A 12,670-nucleotide genomic window follows, 5' to 3' on the forward strand; every position below is an offset into this window, starting at 1 on the left:
AAGTTTTTTGACAGGTTTCAGTGAATGAATCTTGCCACATGCAAAAACATCTTCCCCTTACTTTACCTGTTAGGATTTATATTGCATTTGGAAGGGAAGTCCCAATTTGAGACCTGAATTCATTAAGGCAAAAGGCAAGAAGTCGAACCGATACAGTGATTGGAACGAAGGTCATTGACCAATAAGGACTTTTCAGTGCCTTCAGCATGAGAGAAGGTAGATGTGCCCTTTGCAGTTGACTGTGCTGCTTTCCCAAGTAATTCTTGCTGCAAGTTGTGTTTTCCCTGCCATTCTGGGGATACTAACACTGCAGATCCCAGCATATAACTGAGCTTTTGGGCAGATCACTGGGGAAAGGGAACAAAAAGCCTTTCCAAGACAGTAGCTGCACATCAGTTTTACTGTTTTCATTGAACTCAGACCCCGGAGAAGGAGTTGTGCTTAAATCTGTGCATTTACTGATCCCATATACCATTTCTACTGCAAATCGGAAGTTCCCCAGGAGCATTCCCCGAGGCTGTGGCAGGTTATTGTCAGTGTAGGGCTGGTTGCTTCCTGATGCCTGATTCCTGCAGCAGTTCTACAGTGCTAGGCTTTCTGAGGAAGCGAAGAAGCTGGTAGAGTGGGTCCAAGCAGGAATCATCATTTTGGAAAGAATGTAACTGTTGGTCAGAAAAAGATTAGGGCTCCTTGGTAAAGTCTAAGAAAGTTGCACAAGTAGGTATGACAGTCGTTTAGCATTTGAAGTATGCTGCTATGCAGCTGGCAGGAGAATCCTAACAGCAGTGCCAAGATTTTAATCAGCTGTGAAAAATACAGCTGTGGTATTGCATCAGATGGGCATGGAGAATGGCCATTAGAAACTCCTGAAGCCTTTCACTCCTTGGATAAAAAATGCAGCTGAAGCAATAGGTACAGCTAAAGTACCTGATTGTTTTTTATACAGGTGCAACCTGCCCCTTCCAGTGACAATTAATTTAGGTGAACTGTGGCCCAGAGAAAACCATAAGGCTATAGTTGTTTCTGTCCCAACAAAGAGCAAATGAGGGGGAAGCATTCTAAAGATCATCAACATAACCTCATATACAAGTAGCTGTGAAAGGAGAAGCAACACCAAATTTCCAGATGTTTCTGACATTTTGTAGAAGACAGGGGCAGAAAAAAGACACATAGTTTGTTAGCTGAAAAGCAGGTTTTGACCTGTACCACACTTGCCCATATGCTGACCATATCAAGACTATTCTCATCCCAATGAGCAGTCCAGTTACCATACATTCCTATTTATGGTAAAACTCAAGGAGAACTTTGTCAAGAAGAAAAAATCAGCTCATGCTTTGTTTTTCTGCTAGTCCTAGCTAGAGCGGCTCAGTACAGGCATGGATGTCAGAGGATATCCAAAAAAGATACGCATGTTCAACACAATTCAAGCTGTCTTTTGCCTCGCTGCTATGTATGATAATAGCAATGTTGGTAACATTACCCTGCATTTGTAGTAGAAGCAGGCTATATGTATACTGGAGACAAAGCTAGGCAAAGCAGGCTCTGAGCTACAGATTCAGCATAGGTTTTAGATAGTTGTTTTGGGAAAGATTTTCCCATCCTTTCCTTTTCTTGCTTTCTCAGGAAAACAAATTCTAGCTGCTGATTCCACTCAGTTCTTAGTTCTCTGCTTCTTAAATCCTTGCTCTGTGACTACACTAAGCTAGCATGCACCCATAGCATTGATGAGAAGCTTTACAAGACAATTTCGGTTTTGTAGGTCTAGCATTTCCCAGGGCTGGTGATATGTTAATGTTAGTTATGGAGGTAGCACAGAAGTGGTCTACTAATGGAGCTTAGCTCCTTTAAAGACCTGTAGGGGTCAATTGTACGGAATTTTGCTGACAATCATTCAGCCAAAGAGAACCAAAGTGATCATAAGCATTGTGAGAGGCTTTTTAAAGAAACGTAATTATTTTTTAAATCACTTACATAAATCTATACATAGTTTTTCTTTATGTCAGTGTGAAATGTGCTGTGCTCTAGATCCTGTAGGTGGGAGAAAGTCCCATAAAAATGCTGTCACAGAGGGAAGGAGGATCAGAGACTGAGCCTAGAGACAAGGGAAAGAGACAGTGTCACTTGTGATCTGGTGAACGTGATGGAAAAAAAAATCTCATGAGCTTTCACCAGTTACTGAATTTTGCAGTATAAACCTGGAAGAAAGCTTTGTAAGCTCATTGCAGAGTAAGGGATTCCGGTACTATACTTGACTTCAGGCCGTGCACAACCTATTGAAAATCTTGACAACAGCTGCAGCCAGCTCTGACATGAGTCATGTTTTTATTTCTGTTTCCTTAAGTATTGTCTGAATTGCCACTGGGAATTAGAAGATGATAGCAGTTAATGCAGGGCTTCAAGCTGCTCATAGACCGGGAGCAGTCTGCGGGAGATAACCCATTGCTGCTGAGAGCTGGGCACAAGGCGTGCTTCACCTTGCATTGTCAGGCATTAGAGACAGAAAAACAAGATATTAAGTGCTCTTGGATGGCAGAGTTTTTCTAACAAGCACCTTTGAGAAGTGTCTCCAGACATTATCAGTAATGTCATATTAATACCAAAGAAGGAAAGATTTTAATACATTGCCCACATGCAGGTATCAATTTTCCAGCAGCTCCATGACTGCTCTCCCATTTCCTCATATCCTTGGAGCTGTTTGTCTTGGTTCATGCTGCAGATGCAGATGTGTGGGGACAGTATCGGTAGTGAGGAGGCCAATGTGCTCCCCCGGCACAGCTTTGCATTGCACATCACCATCCTGCATACACAGCACAGCCTCACAGGGCTGCCACTGCTCAGACACAACATGCTGCATCTCACCCTGGCTTTGTTTATGAGAAATCCCAGTCTCATATAGCTCCCAGGAAATGGTCCAAAGACCTCAGCAGATGTTGGCTTTATTAGTAGATGGACTTGATTGTGATGGCTATTTCCATGACCAAATTACAGAGCAGAAAAGAAGGAATGTGTACACATCACCATCTTCATGTCCTGAGGGCTTTTATGCCTGGGTAGACTTCTCTGTCTTCCCTGTTTTCATTATATGAACCAGAAATACATTTCAGTGGGATTACACAAGAGGAGAGAGTCTGCTGTGTATTGCAGATTTGCCCTGGATGATGAATATGGAGCACAGAAGTGATACTGGTGTGATTTAAGCATTCCTAGCACCGTGCAGAAAAAAAGCACGTGCTGCAGACAGGGTGATGAAATGTCTGTAATGGTCAGACCTTTACGGTCAATAACATGACATGGTATTGCATGCCATGTTCTGTGCATGCCTTTCTCCTCTCCCACCCCCACCACAAGCCTTACTGAGAAGATTTATTGAAGGAAAGATTGCACATTAGAATGCTGTAGTCTTTCCAGAATCCACTGCTCCATGACATGGGGTATATCTCTAGATTAGATTTGTAACAAAAGCAACAGAATGCTATTGCATTTTAAATGCAAATCCAGTCTAGTAGTTTATGGTTTGTTGTGCCACCCAGCAAAGTTATTTATAGTGTACAACACATTTTTAATTATCCTACAAGAATTCTTCTTTTACAGGACCCAAAGAAGGGTTAATGTAAAAACTCCCTCTAAAAATTTGGTGTTCAGTGGCATACAACACTTAATTTTACTTTAATCAACCAATTAGAGTTAATGGATGGAAGAACATATTTAAGAGGCACTGTTTGTTTTGCCAAGAACCCTCTTAAAGAGCTTATAAAAGGATTTTTTCCTTTAAAATATAAAAGGATCTATAAAAGGATCCAGTAATTGACTGGATTAATTAGATGCTATCCATCAAAGGTCTAGAGCAAGCAGATTTAGACCTATCATTAGTGAGCACCTTCCAGTGCTCTGTCTGATTCATGCTACACCAGCTTTATGAGTGTCACAGGGATGTCCTCAAACTTCTTTTTCTCAAAAGAAATACAGCTAGGTACTGGGGAACGGAGACAAGGGATAGTTGCATATGTCTGCTCCACAGTCTCCATCCAGCCATCGTCAGCTGTCCCAAATTAAATACCTCTTCAGTCTGTTGGCAGTTTGTCCTTATGCCTTGAATACGTTTACTAAACTTGGATATTAACCCACTGCACCCCCCGATGGGCCCTCTGGGCAGGTGGACCTCGTCAAGGATAGCTAGTTTGGTGTTTCTGATGACAGTTTCTTATCCTCTTACATTTCAGGTATCAGTCTGCATTCTTAGTTCTGAGACTTGGCTAGAAGAACTCAAAAAAGACTCTTCCTTAGCACACATGTCTACAGAAGTAATGGACTGCATACAGTACAACACATCTTTGAAGTCAAATCTCCTGGTCCTTAAATAGGAAAGGGCAGTATGTGAGGTAAACCTGGGCACCTCAAAATCTTTCCTCTATACTTTCTACTTTCACATTGTCAGGCTTAAAAAATCCAGACAGTGGCAGTGAGAAAAACTACATCACAATGAATACATCCAGAGTAAAGAGCCACTGTGAGAGTGACATATATTAAGTTGTCTGGACAAGTAATTTATCTTGCCATTCGATTGCAGTTTTAAGAAAAAACATTGCTTCAGTGGCTACAAGAGATATAAAATATGCGTGCCTAATTGAAAAGTCCAAGGAAAAAACCCCAACAAAATAAAGGAGTTCTGTGGTTCATGACATTTTTCCTGTTTCATTTGCAAGTAAAAAAAATAGATACTGAAGTAAATTCTGAACTAAACCATTTTAGAGTCGCAGAATTAGGATGGTTTTTGATTTTACACAGTTATTGGGGAGAAGTGGCAGAATAATTTAATAGATTCATCCCAGCCAAATGTTATAAATCTATGTAATGTTTAATCATTCCAAGCGTGATTTTCCAACTAAAAACGCCTCAGCGAAACAAAAGGACAGCCAACTCTAATTTTGATATGGGAAATGAACCTGACCTCTTAGAAGACAGAGGACAGCACTTTCCTTCAGCCCTACAGATTAGCAGTTAAGCTCTGTTTCTCTCCTTCTGGAAATACTCTGCTTTAACGACTGGGTGAATCTCTGAAATGCAAGAAAACTAAGTTCACTTGATCCTAGCTTCACTGCATTTTTCCCCTGGTTTGTCCCCAGATTTGGCTGCATGGTGTTGATAAAGCAATTGATCCTGGTAGTACAGGGAAATAACAACTTGCCTTCCATCTTAAGAGTCCTGCAGGGCAGCATGGCGTTCATTATGTTGAACTTACTGTGCGTATTTTCCATGGAAAGTATGGAATAATGAACTGGTAACAAAATGAAAATAGAACATAAAGACTCTGGTTCCAAGTTTTAGTGACTAAATTACACTGCCAAAAAATAAACAAAGTAATAATAATCAGGAACATATCCCTAATCTCCAATCTATGATATGTGCCACGTTATCAGACAGTTTCATTTTGTGAAATGTATCATCTTTTCCTAAGAGGATCCAGGACTCATAGTCAGAAGAACATTAGTAAATGTGTCATAGTCAGAAAAGTGACTATAAGTGGAATCTGGATGATAAATGATACGATGCCAGATGCTCATTTGGGGTACATATGTACCTTTGAGGATGTGAACAGCAATTTATGATTTGACTGCCTGGATGGTTTATGCTAGAACATGGAACTAGAATGAGCTGAAACATTTTCCAAAAGGGAAACATTCACAAAAGAACTGTACATGAACCGTACATCTGTTTTGACAGACTTTAAAGCAACTCCTGTAAGTTGTAGCCTAAGACATAGAAAACCTAGTCTCTGCTTCTTGCAGGTCTGGTTTTCCAGATCACTTTGAATCAGTCAGCACTGGTAATTAGATTCTGAGTTTCTCACAACTGGGTGCCTAAAACACCAGCCACAGGGAGGAGGAAATACCGACAGATTCTGGTCTCAAAACCCGAAAATGGACACAGTCCTTTTTCATTTCTAGAACATCTGAAATAATTTCTTTTCAGTTGTCTGAGGCTCAAAAATAAATTCCTACACCTCAGATGTTGCAGCAAAGAAAAACAGTTATCTCCTGGTCAAGTCCTGTACAAACTGAGCTAACGCTCCAGACTTTGCAGTAATCAGAGTTTTCCATTCTACACATAGCAGATAGAATACTTTTTCATCACAGCTTTAAGATGTGAAGGAGTTTGACCTTCCGAGTATGTGTAAAATCAAGTGTCTCAGAGGAAAAACTGGGTGCATGGGATAACAATTCAACAAGAAAGCTTCAAGGCATAAAAAGGAGCAATACTATGGCACAATTCTATTTTAAAAGGTATTTGAGGACTTTTGACACAGGTAGACATGGCGCCACTTGAACCATGAAATCTGTGACAGGCCAGGGTAGCTGGGAAGTCTTGGAGCATCTCCTGTGTAAAGATACTGATTTACAATTCAGTGGTAAGTGAACAGGTTGTTTAGAGCAGAGAACCTAACAGTGTACCTGCTGCAAAACCTCATGCTACACCGTATGGTATAAGGCCAGACAAGATCTTTTCAGAGTGGTCAGAGTTACCTCTTGACTTCACACAATCATTTGCGAGTGGCCTCAATGCCACAGTTTGTAAAGCAGCATCTATCTGCTGAAGGGTTGTTGAGCATATTTATCAGTAATGTCTTCATGTTAACCAGCCATTTCCTCATATCAGTCATGCAGCCAACCCATTGGGAGAGTGTGAATCACTCACATCTCTTATTTTACCTGTGTTCATCCACTCCCAGAGTAAGGAGAGAACCAACAGCCATACTTTATTGCAGCAGGCAGCTGCAGAAAATCACAGCATAAGATAGGCATAACAGGGCATACTGGATACTTACAAATCTATACACACAGTTGGCCGCTTCATTGCATTTTCCACGGCTCAAATGGAACCTGCCAAGGAGATCCTTGCACAGGTCTCGTTTCTGATCCTCTGTATAATACACTGGGCGTCCTTTTCATGGTGTCCTCTGAAAAGCAAACAGCATAAAGTGGTTGCAGAATACACTGTAGAGACAAGCAGGACTATGCACACATCAGGACACATTGGTGTGTGTATACCCCCCGTGGCCTTGTGCAGTTCCCATTAAAGTCCAGACGAGTGTTAAAATTTGCTGAGCTATTCCACTACTGCCTAGTCCCATCCTCCTCCTTGACCCTGGCCAAGGAGGCCACTTTGTCCTCTTCCTCAGCATGTTCCTGCAGCTTGTCTGACCCCATTCAGACAGCTAAATGGGCAAAACCTATTCATGTTTCTGGTGCTGAGCTAGCTTCAGGTTGAGGACCCAGGCCATGCATACTGTTAGTCAAATGGTAATGGAGGCACAGTCTGACTCCCCATATTACAGCTATACTGCCAGATCTCTGACTGTAATGCATACATACAAGGAGAGTTATGCCCCCCTGCAAAGTAAACCAGTAGATGTGGAGCAAATCCTTAATCTGCCTGCACACAGAACACTTTATTACAGAGATACAAACAAGTTTAAGCCACAGAAAATGGTTGATGAGGGCCAGCTCTTGTCTTTGTATTCCTGCTCAACCTGTTAAAACTGGGCCATGGCTTCTGGCTACATCATTGCACAAACTGCTTGGACTGACAGTTCTGATTCTGCTTCTGTGTGTGGCTGTGCTCACAGAGCAGGCTGGGCTGCATTTTCTATGCTGGCACGTTTGCCGAGCTGTGCCACAGCAGCAAAGTCAATGATGGTGCCACTTGAAGAATGATGGCAAGAATCAGTGCTCTTTAGCCTGTGTGGGAGGTTTAAGCATGGGGTCATTTGGTCTGGGGGTGGGTACAGAGGAACACTCAAGCTCTCTTGAGGAATTAGGGAGGCTGCATTTAAAATACTTCTGAGGCTTGATCCTCATGCATGGAGTGTTGTCTCATAACAGCACTCATTTCTCATCTTTTTTTGTTCCTTCATGGCTTATAAGGCATATTTTACTCCTCTTCCTAATAAGTCAGCAACTGTGCCACAAATTGTCTGTCTAGATATTTAGACTTGGTTGTTGCCTTAATAAATGCAGCAGAGGAAAGTTCTAGGCCCCCACTTAATTCCCCAATACCTGTAAAGTCTGATGTCAAGCAAGCATCCAGACCAAAACAGTAATTTTTACCTTCTCCCCTTGCTCTAGCAACTTCGATGGACTCAGTTGTTTTGAGGCAAATATAGAATATGGATCTAAGGGCTTGAATGTGAAATGAATAGGCTGATAGGTTTACAATATTTTGTCCCAGAAATGTAAATACCACCCTGAGGCCACATCCAAATGAAAACTCTTTGGTTGAAAATTAGCACCTGGACTTCAGCCTATAAACCCCCTCCTTATGGCTTTTTCCCCATGAAATTTACCTTTGGGGTGCACGAGGTTTGCTTTTGTGATCCATTAATAATTCTGAACCTTAATATCATTAGCCCAACAAAATTATCTTTTTGATTTATCGTAAATTGAAGCCAGTACACATGCATGCAACCCCACGTGGGAGCTACTGGTTTGTTCTTTCTTCTCTGCAGTGTTGGTAGCCTGGGATGCTGTTTGACACCTTATCAGCATCCACTGGTCCTATACCTTTCCCTTAACTCCCCTCTAACTTCAGTACCGTTCTCAGCCTGAGGCATATGTCAAATGGAGGGTTTATGCCAAGTTACTGCCAGATTGATTCTTTAACTGCAGGACAGAAAGTTATAAAGCACTCTGATCTCCTTGCCAGCTGCTACTGAAGGCACTCACACTGCACACTTGGGCACTCTTCTACTGCTGGATCTGACAGACTGATGTTGTTACTGCACTGAAAGTGGTATCTTAAAGCCATACATAACAAGTGTCATTTCCATTTTAGAAATGGCAATTACAAACCAAGGGTGTCCTACTTTTCCTAATACCAGTGTTGAAGTTCCATGTTCTGCCCTTATTCTGCTATGTACGCAACCAACTGTTGTTCTACTTATGCATGAATGAAATTGAAATCAATAATACTACAACAATGCTTAGAGATAATTCTCGTATTAGGGCTCATTATTGTGCAAGGTGCTTGTAACTTCACTTCTAAGAAAGGTACTATTTGCAAGAAATTAGTATTTTGTCTATCATAGCAGACTCAGACATTGTAAAGCATTAGTGTTGTGTTACTGCTACTTTTCCTAATTTTAGAACAAAATATGCTTTTTTTGAAAAGAAATTTAAAAAAACCCCAGAACTGTCACTACCTGCATTGGAAGTATCATTTTCTCTGTCATCTAAAAGGCTTTAGGAATACTAATTTTAAGTCTTTTCCCAATACAACTCTGAACAGCTTAAAAAAAAGGGCAGTGTTCTCTACTACAAAAACCAAAGCCTCTGTCTTCCACCAGTTCTGATGTCTTTTGGAATTAGGTGCCAAGAATTCAGATTTCTATTAATAAGCAGATCACTAAAAATTCTGGCTGCAGCAAATAATGATTGATTCAAGTTTTGTGTTTGTGTTTCACTGACACCATTTCCAAGCTGGCATCCTCCTTTGAGGTTTCACTACTATTATCACTTATGATTATGTTAAACTGGATATTCTGAAAGGATTATAATGAGTTGGATCCATTTGCTGCTATGATGGTCACATTTGCCTAACTGACACCTAATCACATCTCATCCCAGCTAGATTCCAGAATCAACAGTGCAATTCTGGCTGTACTCTTGAGTTTCAGGACTATATGTGCAAAAGTACAGAGCAACTGCTGTAGTGTACAGACCTAGACACACTAAGGAAGAGGACTTGTAAAGATATTCTGGTTCTGTGTAGCTCACTGTGTAGCTCAATAAGCTCCTTGTGCAGCTATGAAACACATCTGGACCAGATTCTTACCTATATAAAATTTTAAAGCTGTTTATTATGCTTGTAAGACAGAAGAACCATCCACCAACACGGAACATCTCCAGGGGAGCCCTGTGTGTGACAAACATGCCTTGGTTCTGCTTGGCTCCATTTGTGAAACTCCCACACAATGATTGACGCAGACCTTTTTCTGAAGTGTCTATCTGCAATGTTTTTATGAATGAATTCTAATTCTTGGGCAAGTAGCACTGCTTAAATCTTTCATTATTAGTGTTCTTCTCTAGTGTGTATCTGTCTTTGTGCAGAAATCACCAACTTGGCTGCCTGAAAGCCATTGAGGGCCTGTAACTCAAGAACCCTCACCCCAGCAGACAACAGCAATACTAGCAAGCATGACTGTTAATAGTTCCAGGTAGATTTCTGTATCTCAGCTTAGCCATAAAACTGAAAACATTACTCTGTGTCTTAAGCATGGGCATAATCCTGGGGGTACCCATCCCTTTTTGTCTTAAGGACAAAGTGAAATCCCTTTTAGTTTGCAGTAAACAGGAAGAAAAGTAAAACTGTGCCTCAAGGGAAACGGACAAAGCAGTTCTGGTTTAGACCCTGGTAGGCATTCACAGTGTCCAAAGCCTTCAGTCTAGCCTGTATTTTAAACAGGACATTGGTCTGGGATTACCCACCTTACACAACTGACTGCCAAAGCACTAAGTTAAGAAACATGCCAAAGATCATAACAAAGAATTTGTAGTAGAGCAGCAGTATCAGCTTTGCTTCCCAGACAGTGGTCTCCCCAGAGAGGTGTACTTCTTATATTCTGAGATGACCATCAGGTGACCAGCTGAAAGCCACTGCTTACTTATATCTTTTCCTTCTCTTTGTTAATGAAGTTCTAGCTCGTTGGCTTATTCTATCACTGATTTATAGAGAGGCATAAGTCTTACAGAGGGTTCAGAGTGAAATCAGAGGGTCTTATTCTGCTCAAAGATCACAAGTATAAATATAAAGTGACTTCACTGAAATTAGGGTAAATCCTCCCCAGTTTTACATCATTGTATCCAAAGTCAGACTGTCACTGACATAAGTCATTTTATAGAGGAGAATAGGGCAAAAGTGTTGGGAGGTTTCACAGTCAGAGGCCATTTGTACTGTGACTAGGGGTTACTCAGCAAATTATTTTAAACCCATCCTGATAATTACTGGATGTGTTCCTTGTTATCTTCTGTCCCTTGACAGCAATGCAGAATGGAATTTCAACATAATGCAGATGTATGGTGTGCATGGTCTGGGAGGGAAGAAGAGTTTCACAGCACAATACTTTTGTCACTGCCAAGCACTCAGGTCTTCATTATGCCCATCTCCTTTGCATTGCAAGGATTCAACACAGCAAAAGATTACCACAGATGGGGAATGATAGGGTGATGGAGATCAACAGGGCTGTGATTTAGCAAGGGAAAGAAAGAAAAGAGAAGCATAAAAAGAATCTTAAGGAAAACCTCTGCTAGGGCTGTTGGATATAAAAGCTCCGGGGTGTCTGTGAATCTAATGATTTATTGAAAGTAAAAGCTCTGTGGTGGCTGACATGTGATGTAAATAATATGTTCAAAGGAGTCAATAAAGGGTAGAGCTGCCTTTAATAACATATTATGTATTATCAGCTGCCCCATTGTACCTTCTGGCGCGGTGGGGTGCTGGGTGTGGTGCAGCTGAGCGTCAGCCCTCACTAGTTCATTGCCAGGTCATCTCTGGGGAGGAACTGTTCCCTGTTTACAGGAAATGCAGGACAAGGGCCAGAGGGCCAGGCTGAGCACAAGCTGAGGCCACCACAGCTCACTGCCTCTCCCTCATGCCTGGGAGAACAGGAAGGGGGCATACCACTTGTCCGAGGCCCAAGGACACTGTGTTTTGTTTTCAGGCACGTCCAGCTCTTGCTGCTGATTTGTTTTACCTATTGTTTTAAAGGCACAGGACTGGGGAGGGTAAGGGTGCTCACAGACAGCAGTGCACCCCAAGGTACATCACTGAGCCTAAAGTGTGGATTGGCTACACAGGTGTGTCAAAGCAAAAGCCTCAAAGCCATCCATTCTAGCACATCTGGGACATGGCTAGTTGAAAACTCACTCTCAGGCTTTCTCTTATCCCTTCTCTACTCATAGTGCCCCAGGCTGGGCCAGAGGACATTCCCTGAAATGAAGCCCAAACACCTTCGTGTTCCTCACTTCCTGCATTCCGTTCCAAAACTAGACCTGCACCAGCACTGTTGTTCTGTGAGCATCTCCAGTGGTTGAAGATGGGAGAGTTTTGTCCCTGAAGTTGTCTGGAACAGAGCAAAAGCCTTATGCACCTGACCAAAAATCCTCTTCCCCTCTCTTATATTCTTCACCGCAACAATGCAAGAGCAAAATTCCAGTTGAAATGCTTGTGGAATTAGAAAGAGCACCTTTCTGGCCTTGGCAGGCAAACAGCTTATGCCTCAGAGTATGAAATGTGATTATCCCTGTGTTACCTTGCTTTGACAGGCTGTGTATGCTATTAGCAGACATCATGTCTTTCCTGCCCTTTCCAGACTTCAGATACAGTATTTGCCTTGATGATCTGGCATAATAGGGAACTGACTGGCTAAACACATGCTGCACTAATAGGCATCTCCTTTTACTGGCTTTAAATGCATTTGGACTTTAATTTCCTTTAGTAATGAGCCTTCCTTTTGCAGAATGAATTAAAACAATCATTCACGAATGGATACAATAAAATAAATAATCAATTTTAATAAAACAGGGTACTTCAGCACCCCATTGCATCTCCCAAATTACTATCACTGCATTGGGTTAATATGATTTTAATTTTTTACAGTAAGAATGTCACTGTCTGA

The 12,670-nt window shown here is 41.6% G+C and overlaps 1 protein-coding gene and 1 long non-coding RNA gene across 2 annotated transcripts in view; one reads left to right on the forward strand and one right to left on the reverse strand.

Annotated features, from left to right (window-relative positions):
- Positions 1-12,670, forward strand: part of FGD5 (FYVE, RhoGEF and PH domain containing 5) — a 97,511-nt gene that overhangs the window by 19,010 nt on the left and 65,831 nt on the right.
- The window catches only part of LOC116449175, an 83,064-nt gene that overhangs the window by 2,248 nt on the left and 68,146 nt on the right, over positions 1-12,670 (reverse strand). Inside the window, exon 2 of the long non-coding RNA XR_004242265.1 lies at positions 6,824-6,955. This is a non-coding gene — a long non-coding RNA (uncharacterized LOC116449175). The remainder of the gene's footprint in view (positions 1-6,823; positions 6,956-12,670) is intronic.

Source organism: Corvus moneduloides, chromosome 11, assembly GCF_009650955.1.
Source record: "Corvus moneduloides isolate bCorMon1 chromosome 11, bCorMon1.pri, whole genome shotgun sequence".
Taxonomy (NCBI): Eukaryota; Metazoa; Chordata; class Aves; order Passeriformes; family Corvidae; genus Corvus; species Corvus moneduloides.